The sequence below is a fragment of the Podarcis cretensis genome (assembly GCF_951804945.1).
Source record: "Podarcis cretensis genome assembly, chromosome: 2".
NCBI classification, from domain to species: Eukaryota; Metazoa; Chordata; class Lepidosauria; order Squamata; family Lacertidae; genus Podarcis; species Podarcis cretensis.
This window is the reverse complement of record NC_137171.1, coordinates 24,045,498-24,064,230: the sequence shown is the minus strand read 5'-3', so window position 1 is coordinate 24,064,230 and position 18,733 is coordinate 24,045,498. Positions and strand designations below refer to the sequence as shown.

At 46.1% G+C, this 18,733-nt stretch overlaps 1 protein-coding gene and 1 long non-coding RNA gene across 7 annotated transcripts in view; one reads left to right on the top strand and one right to left on the bottom strand.

Annotated features, from left to right (window-relative positions):
* Positions 1 to 5,397, bottom strand: part of AXIN2 (axin 2) — an 82,597-nt gene extending 77,200 nt beyond the window's left edge. The window contains exons 1-2 of the mRNA XM_079965396.1: positions 5,267 to 5,397; positions 167 to 254 (exon numbers count right to left, since the gene is read on the bottom strand). The gene's annotated coding sequence lies outside the window, so the exon portion shown is untranslated. The remainder of the gene's footprint in view (positions 1 to 166; positions 255 to 5,266) is intronic.
* Positions 4,658 to 18,733, top strand: part of LOC307210110 — a 75,607-nt gene continuing 61,531 nt past the window's right edge. For 4 of the 6 annotated variants that reach the window (XR_013835830.1, XR_013835833.1, XR_013835834.1 and 1 more), the window contains exon 1: positions 5,377 to 5,510. This is a non-coding gene — a long non-coding RNA (uncharacterized lncRNA). Of the gene's footprint in view, positions 5,282 to 5,376; positions 5,511 to 18,733 lie in introns of those variants that run through there. The other 2 variants (XR_013835831.1, XR_013835832.1) reach the window with 1 other exon arrangement.

The following is an 18,733-nucleotide window of genomic DNA, read 5'->3' as shown; positions in this document are numbered from 1 at the left end:
TTGACAGCGTTTTCCATGGTGGAAGCTTCTAATCACAATGAACAAGTAATCTTGAGCACGCACAACCTATGAGCAACCTATTCCTGAGATTGAGATGATTTAGGGAAAACGGCTGTAGTTCCCTCCCCATACAGCCACACAATCCAATACAGCCCCTGGGGTGTACCTGTTAAAAAGCCTTGCACCGAAGATCCTCGAAGCAGCAAAGGGCCAGTTCTGACAGCACGCATGACTCGGCTCAGCTGTATCCATCCCTGGCAGCACAAAAATAAAGAGGCGCCCATTAATTTACCTTCCCTCAGTTCTGTGTTGAACAAAACACCTGGCATGCCACTCCTAGCCCTGCAGGAAGTAAAGCGAGAGAGGTTGTTTTGCCTTCCTTGCTCTGGCCGGAATCAACAGAACAAAGTGAAAGTCTTTTCTTTCTTTCTTTGGTGATCACTGGTAGCCAAGTAAGATTGTCTTCCATGAACACGGTCTTAACAATGAGTCCATAAGTGACTGTGGAGGCCAATTCTGGATCCACACGTCCTTCCACAGTGGGGACATACCTGTTCCTAGTGCTCTCCTTCTTAATATATATATATATATATATAAACCTGCTCTATAATAAACAGTTTCCTTGAGCAGGAGGAAACTAGAGAGCCTCCAAGTGTCCCTATTTTCCTGGGACTGCCCCAGATTTACAGAAATCCCAGAATGTCCCACTTTTCCTTAGGACGTCCCTATTTTCATTGGAGAAGTATTGGAGGGTATGGAGTTATGTGACCCCCGAGCCAAAGAGATAAATAACTCTACAACCTTTAGAAGACATCTTAAGGCAGCCCTGTATTGGGAGTTTTTTAATGTTTGATGTCATATTACCTTTTTATATATGTTGGAAACCACCCAGAGTGGCCTTGGCAACCCAGTCAGATGGGTCAGATACAAATCATCATCATCATCATCATCATCCATTATTTTTATTTTTTTTTTTTTATTATTATTATTATTATTATTATCATTATTATTAAATAAAGTAAAGGTAAAGGTACCCCTGCCCGTACGGGCCAGTCTTGACAGACTCTGGGGTTGTGCGCCCATCTCACTTAAGAGGCCAGGGGCCAGCGCTGTCCGGAGACACTTCCGGGTCACGTGGCCAGCGTGACATCGCTGCTCTGGCGAGCCAGAGCCGCACACGGAAACGCCGTTTACCTTCCCGCTGGTAAGCGGTCCCTATTTATCTACTTGCACCCGGAGGTGCTTTCGAACTGCTAGGTTGGCAGGCGCTGGGACCGAGCAGCGGGAGTGCACCCCGCCGCAGGGATTCGAACCGCCGACCTTTCGATCGGCAAGCCCTAGGCGCTGAGGCTTTAACCCACAGCGCCACCTGCGTCCCTATTATTAAATAGGACATCCCTATTTTAATTGGAGAAATATTGGAGGGTATGTAACTAAGTCACATGGCTAGAAGCAGAGACATAGGTTCTGTGCTGAGGCCTGTTTTTAGTAACAGCTCGTTCTTATTATTTCAATTAATAAATTGTTTACTTATCAACAACCTGGCCTCAAATACAATTTTTCCAACCTGAAGCTTCCTGGGCTTTATGCTATGGTGTACCACGCACAAAACCATTTTTTCACCAATGCTTTTTTAAAAAATCCATATGAAATGAAGCCAGTGGGAATGATTGTTATACATTTTGGGGCGGGATGCTATCAGAATGCTGATGACACCGAGTTCTCCTCCTCTATTTCATCCGAATCAGGGAAGGATGTGCAAGACCTGGAACCGGTGCCTGGATGTAAGCGTTGGCCTGGGCAGGGACCAATAAACTGCCCTCTGAATCGCAACAAGATGAAGGTGCTGTGGGGAGGCGAGTGGATCTGGGAGACCGGCAGTTCTGGATGCAGTCACCCCCCCCCCCCGAGGGAGCAAGTTTGCCGTCTGGGGTGGATCCATCTCTAACACTAGAGGCCCCTGTGGTCTTGGAAGCTGGGAACTCTTCCTATAAACTTTTGAAAGAATTAGGGTCGCTTAGGTGCTGCACATTGGGAACCTCAAAATCAGTGCAACGTGGGGCTTCCCTTACACAGCAGCCCAGTTGCCAGTGGGGGCTTCCCACCAACAGCATAAAAAACTTCTGCTGAAAGAACTGCACTGGCTGCTTATATTCACAGTCTTACTATCAGTATATTAAAGCCTTGAGAACAGTTGACATGAAGGACCATCTTGCCCCATATCTACCTGTCCAATTTTTATGTACAGCCAGAGGGGCTCTATTAAGGATGCTACCTGGCGCCTGCCTTGCTTCTACAAAGCATTTAGTGCTCTTGCACCTGGACTGTGGCAATCTTTGCCTATTATTATTAAGCAACCACCACCCATGCTTTGCTTTGGTTGCCTGCTTCATAACGCTCCTGTTTGCACAAGTCTTTTCTGGTGTATCGCTCAGCCATCGGTAACTGCGTTATCACTGTCCAGATGTTGACTAGGTGTTTCTATGCCGCTTCGTGGATGTGTTCGCTGCCTGGATACTTTGTTTATTGTCCAGCAGTAAGCCAATAAATATATAAAATAAAATGGAGCATTAAACCACCCCTGAATGTGTTTTGCTTTTTGCTTTCCCAAGGACTACAGAGACAGGGTTGTCTAGAATTTCTCCCTGCTATTCTTGTTTTTGCCTCGAAAGGAGTTTGTTTTGTCTTTAAACCTCTGGGGGAGTGGGGAGCATTCAAAAATGCTGTTGCTCTGCTTGCGGTCTGAAGTGTTCCAGGAGCCGTCTTTTGACTCTTTCTGCTGTGTGCGGAGAGCTGCCCCCCTGTGCTTGCTTATCAGAAAACGGCATGTCTGCAATGGATTTTTAGGAGGTCACTGTGTCCCCTTCCTTAGCCCGTGGTAGGATTTTCTATGTATCTGCCCGGTACAAAGTGACCTGCATAATCCAGAGCAAAAGAACAAACAGAAATTTAAAAAAAAAAAAAATGCACCATGGCCAGATATCTGCACAGCCTGAAAGGAATCCTTCCATGGGACTGTCTTTTAGGAATGTTTGCTTAAATCAGGATGTAGAGAAGAGAATATAGCAGGATGAGCAATGATGCCAGCAAAATCCCTGGGTCTGTAAGGTGATAAATTGCTGGGAGTGGCGAGTGCTGCCTGGGTGGGGTGGTTTCAAACTGTCTTGAAACTCTCAGTCTGGATTTCCTGCATCAAGCAAGGGCTGAACTGGGAGGTCCACAAGACCCTCTTCCAGGTCTAAGGTAAAGGTAAAGGTACCCCTGCCCGTATGGGCCAGTCTTGACAGACTCTGGGGTTGTGCGCCCATCTCACTTAAGAGGCCAGGGGCCAGCGCTGTCCGGAGACACTTCCGGGTCACGTGGCCAGCGTGACATCGCTGCTCTGGCCAGAGCCAGAGCCGCACACGGAAACGCCGTTTACCTTCCCGCTGGTAAGCGGTCCCTATTTATCTACTTGCACCCGGAGGTGCTTTCGAACTGCTAGGTTGGCAGGCGCTGGGACCGAGCAGCGGGAGCGCACCCCGCCGCAGGGATTCGAACCGCCGACCTTTCGATCGGCAAGTCCTAGGCGCTGAGGCTTTAACCCACAGCGCCACCCCTCTTCCAGGTCTAGGATTCTATAATTAGGAAGGTTATCACTATGCTCAATGGAGTAGGTAGAGGGAGAGCATTTTTTTATTTCTCATTTCGTAAAAATTTTTTTTATTTGGTTTAAGGCTCCTTGCTTCAGCCAGGTTTGTACAGTGGTACCTCGGGTTACATACACTTCAGGTTACATACGCTTTAGGTTACAGACTCCGCTAACCCAGAAATAGTGCTTCAGGTTAAGAACTTTGCTTCAGGATGAGAACAGAAATTGTGCTCCGGCGGCACGGCAGCAGCAGGAGGGCCCATTAGCTAAAGTGGTGCTTCAGGTTAAGAACAGTTTCAGGTTAAGTACGGACCTCCGGAACAAATTAAGTACTTAACCCACCACTGTAATCTGAAGGTAGTATCTGTTTTAGTCAGAATGTTCATTTGCATTACAAATGCCTCTGTTTCTTTATCTTTCACAGCAACAACAATCAGACATTTGGACATTAACATAAATGGCCTTGAGGGTTGCTCACAAATGGAAGTGCCCTAATGTGTTAATGATCAATTGCAAGGTCAGCATGATAAAGCACTAAGAGTAATCTGTTCTGAGTTTAGTAGCCTATGCAAACAAAATCAACCCCCATGTCTTCCAGGCTACCCATCACTATACCCACACACAAACTACATCACATGTCATGTCCTAGGAAAATTCACTATAAAGCAAGATTATTTGCTATATAGGAAATTAATCAAAGGGCATGCCTACATAGGAATGTCTTGAGGTCCTAGTGTGTACTTGGGAGGAAAGCCTGGGAGGTTGTGGGTTTTCCCTGTATAAGATGCTCTGCCTTCCGATGATCCCATTAGTTCAGAAGAGGATCATAAGGCTTGTAGCAATATGATGAGTGGATTCAGTACACCCAATAGGATGGGCAGGGGAAGGCAGGAAAATCTCTGTGCACACATTCCCTTGCTGTAAACATGGCCCTACATTTCTGAAGAGCCAAATGCAGAAACAAAATGCTCAATACCCAGGAAGCTTCTAAACTGTGTTTTCCACAAGCATTACCAACCTAGATGGGAAGACGTTTCTGGGTTTTGCTTGTTTCAGTTTCACTGACAGGAACTGCTGCATTCAGTGGTAGCAATCGCAGGCCGCCTCTCACCAGGTCACAGCCAATATACCCTGTTCATGTGCTCACGCATGTGTGCAGACAAACACCCCCCGATCCCTCCTTTCAGCCCCTGCTCTCACTTTTGATTCTCCGTTATTCTTTGTCTTGGTGGGACAACATCTGGTGTGTCCTCCCCTTCTATACCCTGACAGTATTTCCAACCACAAGAGCAAAACTTCCCATGTCACAAAGCTGCCATAGTATTAGCAATCCCCTTTTTCCCAGGAAGCTGAGCCTTATGAGATCAGCTGCAAAACTTTGATCTCTCTCTCTCTCTCTCTCTCTCTCTCTCTCTCTCTCTCACACACACACACACACACACACACACACACATTTCCAGGGGTGAATTTCATTTACAACTTCCCCCCTCACTTGCCTACCCCGTGAACAAACACAGCATTCAGCTTCCCAACCATTATTCTAACACCTTTCTTTAAAAAGGGTTTCTATCTCAAGGTCTAGCCCTCTAGCCGCTGAATATTGCTCAAGATTATGAGTGACTTTGAGGAGATTACCTGGCATGTCCCAAGGTAAACAAAGCAGCAGAATCTCTGTTGGTCTTTTACTGGAAGAACATGGGGGATAAAAAAAACTATTTGAGGGCTGAGGCCTCCCAAACAGCCCCGTTTTCTAATTCTACTTCCCTTCCTCGTCTTTCAACATGGTGCACGGCTAACACTTCCCTGAAGGTCAGCACCAAATTGCTCCCATTTCAAAAGCCAGTGGCTGGCTGAGAAGGACAGCTGCTGGGAATTACAGGTAAATGGAGATTAATGTGTTTTCTCTGAGGCAAGGTTTTCCCCATTACACACTAGCGGCCTACTTTTATTCGGCCTTAGCAGCAGTCCCTCACGACACACCTTTTCGGTGTGAGGCCTGACATTTTCCCTCCTCTGTTCTTTTTTGTATTTAAAAGAAAGTGCCAAGAGAGTGAGGAAAAATATCCTACGTTAGGCTTATAACACAGGGGTGAGGAACCTCAGGCCCGGGGGCCAAATGGGCTCTTAAAACCCCTCTACCTGGCCCTCAAAATTCTCCTCACAACACACACCTCTCCCAGGCCACCATTTCACAATAGGGCCCTTTTTGGCACCTGAGGAGGACCCCAAAATGGCATCCCCCTCCTCACCAAAGAAGAAGGGCTGAGGTAAGGTCTAGATCAGTAACAAGGCGGAAAAGAAAGATCAACATTAGGGATCTTCTCCCACCGCGGTGAATCCTGCTGCCTGAGGCGTTTGCCTCAGCTTGCCTCTTGGTTGAGCTGGCCCTGGCAGGACACTCCAGGAGAAGCAAATGCCCACATTTTTCCAGGAGGAGATGCTACCCTGACATCCAATGCTGTCCTTCAGGAGACTCTGAGAACCATCATTCCCAATAAGGGCATTTTTCATTTTAAAGAGGGAATTGAGAAAGTCAGAGAGGTGGGCCCATTTGGGCTGCTCCAAGCTGCAAGGGCGAAAGAGGCGTCATTTATCTACAGCCAGTCCTGGATAATGACAGTGCCTTGGGGTGGCAGGCCGGTACTTGCTTACAGACCATTCCTCCGACTTAAATCAGCAGCAAAAGGCACATACACAAGTCAAGAGGCCAGCTTTGCCCCCATATCCAAGCAGTAGCAACACTACTGCAGAACCTAGCAATGCCAGACATACTGTCACAGTTAATTCATTGCTCGTCTTCCAAAGTGCTGTGTGTCATCGGCTGCCAGCATTTAACACATGGCCAGCAGATCAATCGATGCAAGAGGAATAAATCGACACAAAGCTGATATCAACTATGGCAAAGTCCAGAAACTTATTTCAGTCTACCAGAATGCTCTGCAACTGACCTTGAGTTGCACTTCTTTCAAACAAAGGGACATCAAAGAGAAACTCCATTGTGAAACCCTAAATTGCAATTTATTAGGCAATTCAGTTCTGTTATCTGTTGCTTGAATCGAGATGAGCTGATTTTCATCATACTAAATGCGTCGATTACCAATGTTTGCTGTGAATCCTTAAGTTGCTGGCCTCTTGCCCAATTAGTCTGAACAGATGTGGTTGCATCTTCATTTGTGCTTGGGCTGTATGTACAATGAATTTTGTGGTGTGTTCGGGTAGAAGTTGTAGGGCGTTTTCAGTTTTCACCAGCGCTGCCTTGTTAATTGGTCACATAATTGTCTCTCTAATTGTCACTGCCTATCCTTTTTTGCATTTCATTCCCCCTGGTGTCCCTCCCTTACATACATACCTACCCAACTCATTGGCATCTGATGAAGCGAACTGTGATCCATGTAAACTGATGCCATAAGAAATTGTTAGTTTTTTAGGTGGCACAAGACTCTTAGTTTTGGGAGGGATTCCAGCATCACACAATCATCACGGCATGTAGCATTTTTACTTAGTTTTTAACCTTTATCAGACAGGCATGGCCAAACTTGGCCCTCCAGTTGTTTTGGGACTACAATTCCCATCATTCCTGACCACTGGTCCTGTTAGCTAGGGATGATGGGAGTTGTAGTCCCAAAACAGCTGGAGGGTCAAGTTTGGCCATCCTTGGAAGCAACGTTTTGTATTTTATCAGTTCCCCTAAAACTGATGGATACAACCCAGTGCCAGATTTACGTATAAGCTAAACAAGCTATAGTTTAGGGCTCCACTCTCTTGGGGGCCCCAAAAAAATTAAAGGAAAGAAAACCTGCATGTGCATTTCCAAAATATAAGATAAGATAAAATAAAATAAAATAAAATCCTACATACAGCAACAGTGGTTTGTGTTGTGTTGTGTAGGCTCCTATGATGTAAGTAATGGGCTAGCCTGCTCCCTAAAATATCACTGGCATATATTCAACACAAAAAGCAGTGACAATTTGTTGCTGACAAAGGACAGCTGGACATATAAAAGGCCCCATTACCTTCAGTAGCTTAGGGCCTCATCAAACCTAAATCTGGCCCTGATACAATCTAAAAAAAAGTTAGCTGCAGATGAAGCCTAAACTGGATGTGACTTTTCCCTGCTCTAATGTGGTTCTGTTTTTTACTTCATGTGCAATTCTTAAAGATAGCTTAAAAAAAAGAGAGCTGTGTATGCAAGTCAATTAAGTACTTGATTTAGATGAGAGGAGATCTTGGGGGGGGGGGCGCAATTTAAATAAGTCTGCAATGCTAATGGGGATATTGTAAGTTACTCAACACAGCCCTCCCGCTTGCAGTAGGGTATATTACAGTGAACCGCACTGCAGGGATGTTGTATCCTGCTGCCTCAGTTCAACTTGCAGTGTGGGGATAGAAGCAATGGATAACACCCTCTGTATTTCTGCCTAACATCCAACCTGAAACAGAGCCCTAATACCTCTGAACAGCACAGAAATCACATAAAGCCTTGCCTACACTGCAGGGCTGTAGTAGGTCTTGCTGTACTTGGGGATAATTCACTCTGGAATTCCATTGGCAGGGTTGTTTTGTAATAACCACACTAAATAAGAACTTAGAAGAGCAGGAACTCTCTGTTGGGGGGGTGTGTGGATGCACTGGTGTCCAAGCCCAGCAATATTAAGCCCCCCCCCCCCGATTTCTATGGGCAGTTATTGACATCTTTTCCTGGGGATATTTAAAAACAGTTTCTTACTGTGAACTAGGAAGCGCCCTATCCTGACGATGAGAGGGATCTGTCTATCCTATTTATATTTATATTGCTTCTAATTTTCTAGACACTCCATTCCATCTCCTCCACCCCGGTTTTTAACCTCCCTCTCCAACAGTCAAGTTGGCATTAACGGACACTGAGCATGCTTAGCCATCATGGGGACGTTTTTGGGTCCTTCCCCCTCTAACTCCCATCTACTTCTGCAAACTACCCCAGGTTTGCCAAGACCTCCTTCCTTGTGGGTGGGCATTGCTGATTTGGCTCTGTTAACTGTGGGCCCTCATCCCTGAAGATTAGAAATAGAACGTGAGATGATGTCAATTGATGTTTCGCTAGACTTCTCCATTACTTCGAATCGCCCGTCTCCCTGTTTTCGTGGAAGCCTTGTGGATGCGGAAAGTCTGAGCCGTTTAATGCTGGAAAGTGAATGGAATGTCTTTGTCTGGAAAGAAAGGGGGTGGGATTAGGACACCCACCCACCCCTAATTCCGGGGTGTTGTTGATCCTCAAAGGTCTACCTTCCACCACCTCAGGTCTTTTTCGAGGGAAGAGATTCTCCATGTTATGTATCTTTGCACATGTAAGGGTGGTTTAGGATCACAACTCTCAGTGAAGCAAAGGTTGCGAGGGGGGCTGTAACGAATAGGTACCTTGTTATCTGAAACTGAAAATGTACTCTGGAGAGAGGAGAAGATAATAAACAATAATAATAATAATAATAAGGAAAGAAGAGGTGTCAGAATGCAGAGATGACATCGATCTACAGCGAAATTATATGCTGGGGGGAGGTGTTTGTTCGCCTCAGAACATTGGTATCACATTAACTTACTGCGTTCCATCATACCTCTCCTCCCTTTTGACAGTTGCCCATAGACTGGCCTTCACCAAAGCGAGGTTCAACGTTTTTCCCTCCAACGTCCTGAGACATAGATTCTCAAAGGGCCAAGCCCCCACCATGTGCGAATGTGATAAGGAGACACCGGAGTCGCTCCAGCACATTATGTTCACTTGCCCCCTGTTTAATGTGCCACGGGCAAATTTGTTGGGATCAATCATACAGAAACTAGAGGGCACCCCACCAAAATTCCACCTTGCCCAAATCTTGCAGGATAAGGATACTCATACGACCCTGAAAGTGGCAAGGTTCCTGGTCGCTGTCCTTACCCAAAAGCGACACCAAGGAGCACTACAAGCTAACTAAGGCGTAGTATGCCATTCTATTCTATAGTATTTTATTGTTATAGTGGTGCTTTAGTGGCTGTTTTCCCCACGTGCACAAGTTGTTATTTATGTGTCGTTTTTACCTGTATGGGCCTATGGCCGTAAATAAAATTACTTACTTACAGAGATGGCTGGCAGGGTGTGGTGGAGGAGAGGGATCATAGAATTGCAGAACTATGTTGATAAAACTTGTTAGTGAGGGACAATTGGATTAGTGGTGGGATTCTGGCTATGAAGTCCTTTGGGTAGTGGGAAAGGAGTGTGTGCGTGTGTGCGTGCGAACAATAATCTTGTTCTCTCCCCCCCCCCACTTCATGGTCAAAAGAAGGCCCCATAGCCAAAACATCAGCCCTTCTAATCTTTTCTTTTCTCTACGCCCCCCCTACCCCACCCGCAACATGTGCTTTATTAACCCCCTTTTCTCATTTAACTGCTTTGAATAGCTCAGTGGGTAGCATCCTTCTTAGAAAGTGAAGACTGGGCTCGCTGGTGGGGGGGTGTGGGCGGCGGCGGGATTGGGGGGGGGAGAGAGAGAGAGCTTCCTTGGAGATGAGATGTCAGAAGAGAAATGCAGACAAACCCCCAGCCCCGGCCTAGAGAAAGAAAAGCCCCCTCTGTAATCCTGTCTGCAGTGTCCTCATGGCCACAGGCTCCAAGGTAGCCAGGAATTCCAGGTCCCCCTTTTGAGGGAAGACAAATGGTGAGATTTGGAAGAACCGGGTCACTGGGGCAGCTCCTTCTAAGCTCTGCAGGCATGGAAGGGATATTTTCTTTTTTTAAAAAAGTAATCTCACTGCTGCGTTTTGCTAGTAAACTAAATTAGAGGGAGGAATGAAAGGGCCCCTTGGATACGCTCCAGGCAGCGCAAAGAGGAGAGGGCTTGCATGTTTGAGGTCACACTTAAGCTTGGGCAAGTTTGTTTATTTATATTTAAATGTAATAGTTGCTTTGTGGCCACAGGGGCTCTCAAAAGAGGCTTACAATAATAATAATAATTTAAAAAGCAACAGTAGAAGTATCATGAAGCTAATTCCTTAAAGGCAATGCACAATTGTGTAGAGTCCATGGGAAAACTGCCTTATATATATCCAGTCCATCTAGCCCAATACTGTTGACTCAGACTGGCAGCAGCTCTCCAGGCTGAGGTCTTTCACATCATCTATATTTCCTCTTCAACCAGGTTTTGGGCTGATTAATATTCTACAGCCTTTTAAATTAAGGTTACCAGAAGTCCCTGTTTCCTGGGGACAGTCCCCGGATTTACAAATCAGTCCCCATACAAAATCCATTGAAGTTGAAAAGCGTCCCCAGATTCATTGAAAAAAAATCTGGTAACCTTATTTTAAATGTGTCTGTGGGAAGGGGGGGAGTTGTAGTTATGCTGTTTTGTTGTTGTTTTTGTCCTGTATTTTATTCTGTGAGCAGCCCTGATATCTTAGGATGAAGGGCAGTATTTAAATCTAATAAACAAAATAAAAATAAAATCTACTAGCTAATTTCTCCCAATAAGGAGACTGAGGAGCATTTTACCACAGGTGATCCCAAAATGAGTGATAAATGGTTCATCTGTGCACCCCCACCCCGTAAACATTTTACTCTTGGCATGGCAGTTTTGTTCCAAACAGTAAATAAGTCTCTACAAAAATAAGGCTATAGATGGGGCTCTCCACATCTTTATTGCTCTTTCGTTTGACAACTGCACACACACGCACACACACACACACACACACACACACAGAGGGGGGGGTCTGGTTCACACATCACATTCAGCAATCATTAATATAAACTATGGTTTAAGATAAACACACAGTGTGTGTGACTTCTCCCCTGCTCCTCACCATGGTCCGCTTAGCATTACATCCAAATCCAGGTTCATGCTTTGTTCCCTCCCCCCCAAAAAAAAACCCAACTATGAGCAGTAAGCCGAGAACAAACCTTGGCTGTGTGTTGCCTGGTGACCAACAAACCACAAGCTTGGGTTTGAGCACAATACTAAGCCAGATCATGGTTTGTTTTCAGGTGGCAGCAGCAGCAGAGGAGGAGGAGCTAAGTGCATGCTATTTCAGCCAGAAGCGGTTTAGTCATGCTGGCCACATAACCCGGGAAAGCTATCTGCGCACAAACGCTGGCTCCCTCATAGATGAGCACCACACCCCATAGTCAAATTTGACTGGACATAACCTATTTTACCTATTTCAGCAGCATGCATGTTTACGTTAAATCGTAGTATATTTTAACTATGTTTTAATACAATGTGCAAAATGCCTTCGTTCATTCTGCAGTTCCCCATTCTTCAGTTCAGACTGGGCAAAACCAGAACCACCTAAGACATACCATTGGGGTGGAGAACCTCAGGCTTGGGGGCAGAATGTGGCCCTCAAGGCCTTTCCTTCTGGCCCTTGGGACTCTTCCCAAGCTACACACCCTCTCCCTAGGCCACACACCGCACCAGCTCTGCTTTGTACCCTCCTTAAGTATTTTTCCCCCTGGATGAAATGTGTCCTTGAACTTTGATATTGCTTCCTGTTTGCCTGATTGGAGGGCATGCGAGTGTGCGTAGAAAACTCATCTTCTGTACAAAGGGAAAAGTCACATTTGCTGCCCCACCCGATTTTGCTCTAGGCCTCGCCCCCTACTGATTTGTGCCACCCACGCCCCAGCAGGCTGCTTAGATTCCACCTGCCACTATGGCAGGGTGCATGCCATTTTCTAGTTATTATAATCTTTACAACTACCGTGCTCCTTAAGGCAGCACTGTTGTCTCTCGTATTGCAGGTGGTGTGTGTGTGTTTGTATGTATGTATGTATGTATGTGTAAAATAGGGTTGCCATACGTCTGGGAATTTCCAGCCATGTCCTCTTTTATGGGCCCTACATGCCCATCTAGGGGGAATTTTACATTTTAAAGCAAATGTCCTGGATTTGGGGTTTTTTTTAAAAAAAAATGTGCATGGGTGGCTCTGGCACGGATGACCCGGGCTCTGGCATGGGCAGCTTGGGCTTGGCAGCGGAGGGGCTATCAGGTGATTGCCCTCGAAAAGCACAACCACTTTTTGTGTGTGGATTTTTACCTCTTGAAATATGGCAACCCTAAAACATGGTGGAGTATGGCTTGCCTAAGAGTTTGTGGCAGAGGTTACCAGAGACTCCCCGATTCATCGTTTACTCACTTAGCCACTATGAAGCACTAGGTAAAGGTAAAGGTACCCCTGCCCATATGGGCCAGTCTTGACAGACTCTGGGGTTGTGCGCCCATCTCACTTAAGAGGCCAGGGGCCAGCGCTGTCCGGAGACACTTCTGGGTCACGTGGCCAGCGTGACATCGCTGCTCTGGCGAGCCAGAGCCGCACACGGAAACGCTGTTTACCTTCCCGCTGGTAAGCGGTCCCTATTTATCTACTTGCACCCGGAGGTGCTTTCGAACTGCTAGGTTGGCAGGCGCTGGGACCGAGCAGCGGGAGCGCACCCCGCCGCAGGGATTCGAACCGCCGACCTTTCGATCGGCAAGCCCTAGGCGCTGAGGCTTTAACCCACAGCGCCACCTGCGTCCCACCTGCTGAAGCCACCTGCTGAAGCACTAGCTGTTGCAATTTAACCCCCTCGTCACCCGATTACTGAACACTTAGAATCATAGAATTGTAGAGTTGGAAGGGACCCCAAGGGTAATCGTAAATCCAACCCCCTGAAATGCAGCAATCTCAGCTAAAGCATCCCTGGCGGATGGCTACCCAACCTCTGTTTAAAAACCTCCAAGGAAGAAGAAGTCCACCATATCTAGTGGGAGACCATTCCACTGTCAAGCAGCTTTTACGGTCGACAGTAAGAGTCGAACACATCTTGCAAATGTGAACCAATTCTACGTTAAAGCACCAGCTGGAATGTGCTTCCCTGGATGGGTGTGTGTAGTGTTAGTGGAGGGGTAGTACCTCTGGTGGGGGACACCTTCTTGGGTACTTTGTCCACCTTTGGTCCCCACTGTACTCAGCTCTAACCTGCTCCCTTCTGTGGATTGAGTGGACAAGATTCAATTGGGGCAATTCCAGCAACTCCTGCAGCCATGTTGGTGCCAAACATATTTTTCTGCTTTCCTTTGGACCACATCAGTGAGGCCGAGAAGGATAGGGGGGGGGGGGCCTGTTGTCTGGGCAGCCCAGGACCTCCATATGCACTGCCCTGGTTTGTGCCCCGGAGCGCTCACTTTGGTGCTGCTAATGCAGCAGTTTGACCTCACCTCCAGAGGCGCACCCCATTGTCTCTTGAGACAGATGGATGCCAATAACCCTGTGTGTTTGCATGTGTGTCTTAAAAAGCAGAGACATCACCTTGCCGACAAAGGTCTGTATAGTTAAAGCTATGGTTTTCCCAGTAGTCGTGTGTGGAAGTGTGAGCTGGACCATAAAGAAGGCTGATCGCCGAAGAATTGATGCTTTTGAATTATGGTGCTGGAGGAGACTCTTGAGAGTCCCATGGACTGCAAGATCAAACCTATCCATTCTGAAGGAAATCAGCCCTGAGTGCTCACTGGAAGGACAGATCCTGAAGCTGAGGCTCCAATACTTTGGCCACCTCATGAGAAGAGAAGACTCCCTGGAAAAGACCCTGATGTTGGGAAAGATGGAGGGCACAAGGAGAAGGGGACAACAGAGGATGAGATGGTTGGACAGTGTTCTTGAAGCTACCAGCATGAGTTTGACCAAACTGTGGGAGGCAGTGGAAGACAGGAGTGCCTGGCGTGCTCTGGTCCATGTGGTCACAAAGAGTCGGACACGACTGAATGAGTAAACAACAACAACAGAAATGGCTGTGTGTAGAAATCGCATTCATAGCTATTCATCCAGTTTTGCTTCTTGCCCTACCTTCCATTGGCGTGTGACCCGTGGAGGAATGCAACTGTTGGGTGGGAAAAGGTTCCCCACCCCTGTCTCAAATAAAGGGGGAGAGCTATCCATTGTGGAAGAGCAGAAACTACGGCAAACGAAACTGTGAGCTCCTTGGCCGTTGCAGCCAATCCACAGCACCAGATCGCCACAGCTGACTTCAAGGCAGTCAACCTGGCCTTTGGCATATTGTGCCTGCCAGTGATTTATGGATTGTACCGCTTGAAAGCAACAGCATGCACAGCCTCTCCATCATTCCAAGCTACCTCACGACATTGTAAACAACTGTTTCGGCAGCATTTCTACTCATTTCCCTAAAAGCTTCTACAGAGGGCCTTTGCCAGGCATTGTGTGGAGTAAACTCAATTAATTAGTTCATCCTAGGTCTGGGGTTTCAGCCAGAGAAGCAAGTAGTACGAGACCACACAGAATCCCCTCCTAGGAATAAAATCAATTTCCTTTATACATTAAAAAAAAAAGATGATTAAAATTCTGTCTGCTTTAATTCACCAGGATGATTCAATTGTTTCTGCCATGTAGCTCCAGTGGGAGTTTTAGCAAATGATAACAAATAAATGACCAGCCGAAGCACAATTCTTGGACAAGCAACATTTCTCGAATTGCTCCTCCCTAGACAATTATGAGGGAAAACATGGAGAAATTCCGTGGCATGGGAAACATGGTGGGCGAGAAGGAAAAGAGGACCGGACACAGAGGAGCTGTTGAATTAAGCGGACCCATCCCCGGTGCCATTTGTGTGAGGAGGTTTCTATTGCAAATGAGCAGGAGCCCTTGGCAAGGGCCTGTTTAATTTGATCGCAGTTCATGGCAGACCGAGAACAAAGGAAGCGACCGAGGCAATAATTGCCTCCTGGTGGGGAGCTGGAGAGTTTAAACTTGGTTGGCACTTGCACTTCGAATCAGACCACTCTTCCATTGGCCCTGCCAAGCCCACAATAGGCCAGGTAACAAAGATTGTGGTGGTGGGAAGCGGGGGATGCTTTCAAAGTCACACACAGCATGTTAGCACAGCCTGGGCGAATTGGAGGAGACTCTCGCATGGAGGTTTAGGGAGGGAAGTCTACTCTTTATCACATTTGAAGTACAGCACAAGAGTTTTTCACCACAACCCAATAGGGCAGGGGCTGCTTGGTCCATGACCTTTGGGTAATCTAAACCCTTGCCCAGCTTCTCATGAATGATGTCACACATTTTCTCCTACATAGAGATGATCGGCATATAGGAATAATGTTTACCTGTATTTTTATTTCATTCCTCTTCCTATGTTTTTAGCTGTTCTTATTTTATCTGTAAGCTGCCTTGAGTCCCTCTCAGGGAAAAGGGCTGGGGTAAATTATTATTATTATTATTATTATTATTATTATTATTATTATTAGCAGCAGCAGCAGCAGCAGCAGCAGCAGCAGCATTCATATGAAGCAGCACTAAAGAAAGGCATAGAGCATGAAGAGCGGCTGCAAGGGAAATTTTCTAGTGATTTATTTTTCTGTGAAAGATTTTCCGTTTCACAAGCTCATTTGCAACAATGAATGGATGCCAATTGCCAAATGCAATATTGGGCAAGCTTGGCAGTGTCAAGGTTGTTGTTTTGCTTTGTTTACTAAATACAAGTGCAGTAAACATGCCAAATAAGTTCACTCTCTAGGGCATAGGAAAATGTTGCACTGCAAACTTACTTTTTTCTTCTTCTGCAATTGCCACATGCATAAGTGCCTAAAATTGCAAATTTCCATTTTGAATTTTCCAATTCTAAATTTCCCAGGTAACCTATATAACCGAAAGCACAGTGCTTACGACCCTTAGAGCAAAGCCTGAAACAGTGGTGGTACCTGGAGTACTGGGTTTGGATTTTGGAACTGAGGTTCAAATTCTTGCTCTGTCATGCTTGGCCTGGGAAAATTTGCAGCCAGAACTTGTGTACAGTGGTACCTCGGGTTAAGAACTTAATTCGTACCGGAGGTCCATTCTTAACCTGAAACTGTTCTTAACCTGAAGCACCACTTTAGCTAATGGGGCCTCCAGCTACTGCTGCGCTGCTGCTGCACGATTTCTGTTCTCATCCTGAAGCAAAGTTCTTAACCCGAGGTACAATTTCTGGGTTAGCAGAGTCTGTAACCTGAAGCGTATGTAACCCAAGGTACCACTGTACTGAGAAGACAAAAAGTGACTGCAAAACAATCAATCAGGCAGCTTAATATGTTCTGAAATGTTAATATGTTTTGAGATTTATTCTATTTTAATAAAAGTGATTTTGTAAAATATCATTTTTATAAACTAAAATTAACGGCCAAATTCATGTCAGTTATCCCAGTGAGGAATTCAGTGTAGGGCTATGGCAATTGTTCCATCAGCACAAGTCGTTCAGATGCACCCCTCCCCCTGTGTGCTGTTCTGGGGGTTGTTCTACCCCTTCCAACCCAACTTTGGGGGTCATAGGGGAGAAGGGAAAGCTCTGTTGTGCCAGCAAGCACCCTTGTGCAAAAACATCTGCTAGTGGGGCTACTTAGTTGAATTCTGCCCTTTGTACTCAGTTATCAGAACACTGGAATACTCAATTGTACATTTACTTCTTAGTGAGCCATTGGGCAGACGACTGTCTGCATGCTTTTGATACCTCCAGGAGTAGAGACTTACTTTTAAAAGGAAAGTGATATTTCAGAGGGTAATATTCCAGAGGGGACTAGACTGCTAGATTTCCCCCTCATGCTTACAACCTGGCCCTTGGGCAACAGGGTGTTTTAGTCTGAACTACCTCGTGGCGTTATGAGGTAAACTGACATAACTGTGCAAAGTCCTTGGGAAGGAAGGAGTAGGATGGAACAAATATATAAAATGTAAGAGAGAGATATCATAAAATAAATAAGCACTAAAAAAATCTGTATTTACCAAGTTTGTATTTGTACCAAGTTTGTAAATACCAAAATCTGTATTTACCCCTCAAGTTTGAATTCATGTGATTGAACTGAGGCAATACTGACCCTACCATGCTAACTTGAGTAATCCTTCCAGACTATAACTGAGGTTTACATGTGGTCTCCCCCAGCTGTATTGAGAGGTAAGTTTCTAAGCTTCTAGCAGTGTAGTGAGCCATACATTCCCAAGTGACTCATTAGAAGTCAAGGGATTTGGGCTAGGTTCAAGGTTTTGGGGGGCCTTGGGGAAGAGATCACCAGTAGGTGTTCTTAACCAGCAATTTATCTTAGAATATCGATGTCTCTACCATTTTTCCCAGGCTCAAGTTCATTTTTCTAAGAATTCTGTGTGTGCGCCTACATTACATGACCCACCCCACATGTCCATAAGTGTTTGGAGGGAGCAGGTTGTGACCACTGGCCATACCTCCTGCCAGGAATGGAAGGGAGGAAAGCACACACACACACAAGCAACATTTTTATTGAACTCAGTGCGTTTCAAACTGATTTCTTCATCAGTGTCTCCCTCATATGCAAGTCCTATGCACACTGCCACCAAATGCACAACCAGCAGCTGTTACGGCTGGAGCATGCATTAGACCTATTTCCCCCATTTAGGTCGTGATTAAACAACAAGCAAAATACAAACTCACACCGCACAATCCAGCAGCCCCAAAACAAAACAGCTCCAATCAAATCAGCCTCCAAACGACTCCCGGACGAGGAGAGTCTTGTTGATTTCAGACAGAGTCCTGATGACCATGGAGAATGTCATTCCAGAGACCAGGGACACCTGTCATAAAAAGCCCTGCTTTTAGCTGCTATTGATTTCCAGGGTTGGCACAAAATATTTTGTAGCCTGAGGCAGGACAGCAAATAGCGCCCCATCTTCCCAAGTCAAGTTGCATAGTCATTCTGGCCCTTGAGGCCGAAAATCCAACAAGCCCTTTGCCTGTTTGTTCCCTGGCGGTAAAAATATGACAGTAACAAATAACTCACCATTTGCTGCCCTTTCGTGACACCCAAAATTAGCTGCCTGCAGCAGACACCTCACACTGGCTAGTGCTAAGTGCTGGGTCTGGTGATCTCACCATACTTAGTGAGCAGAGCCTGATTAGAGGATTTCAACCAGCATGGAGGTTCCTACAGTGGGAGGTGGTCTTGGAGATAGGCTGGCCCCTCGCCTGGAGGGCTCTAAAAAAAATCCACCCCAACACACCGGCATGGACCTGGATGCTAACAGAAAACCAGGTCAGGTGCTACAGACCTGGTTGGAGATGTTTTCAAGGAATGGAGCCATCAAATCCAAAGTCGGATTACAAGAGAC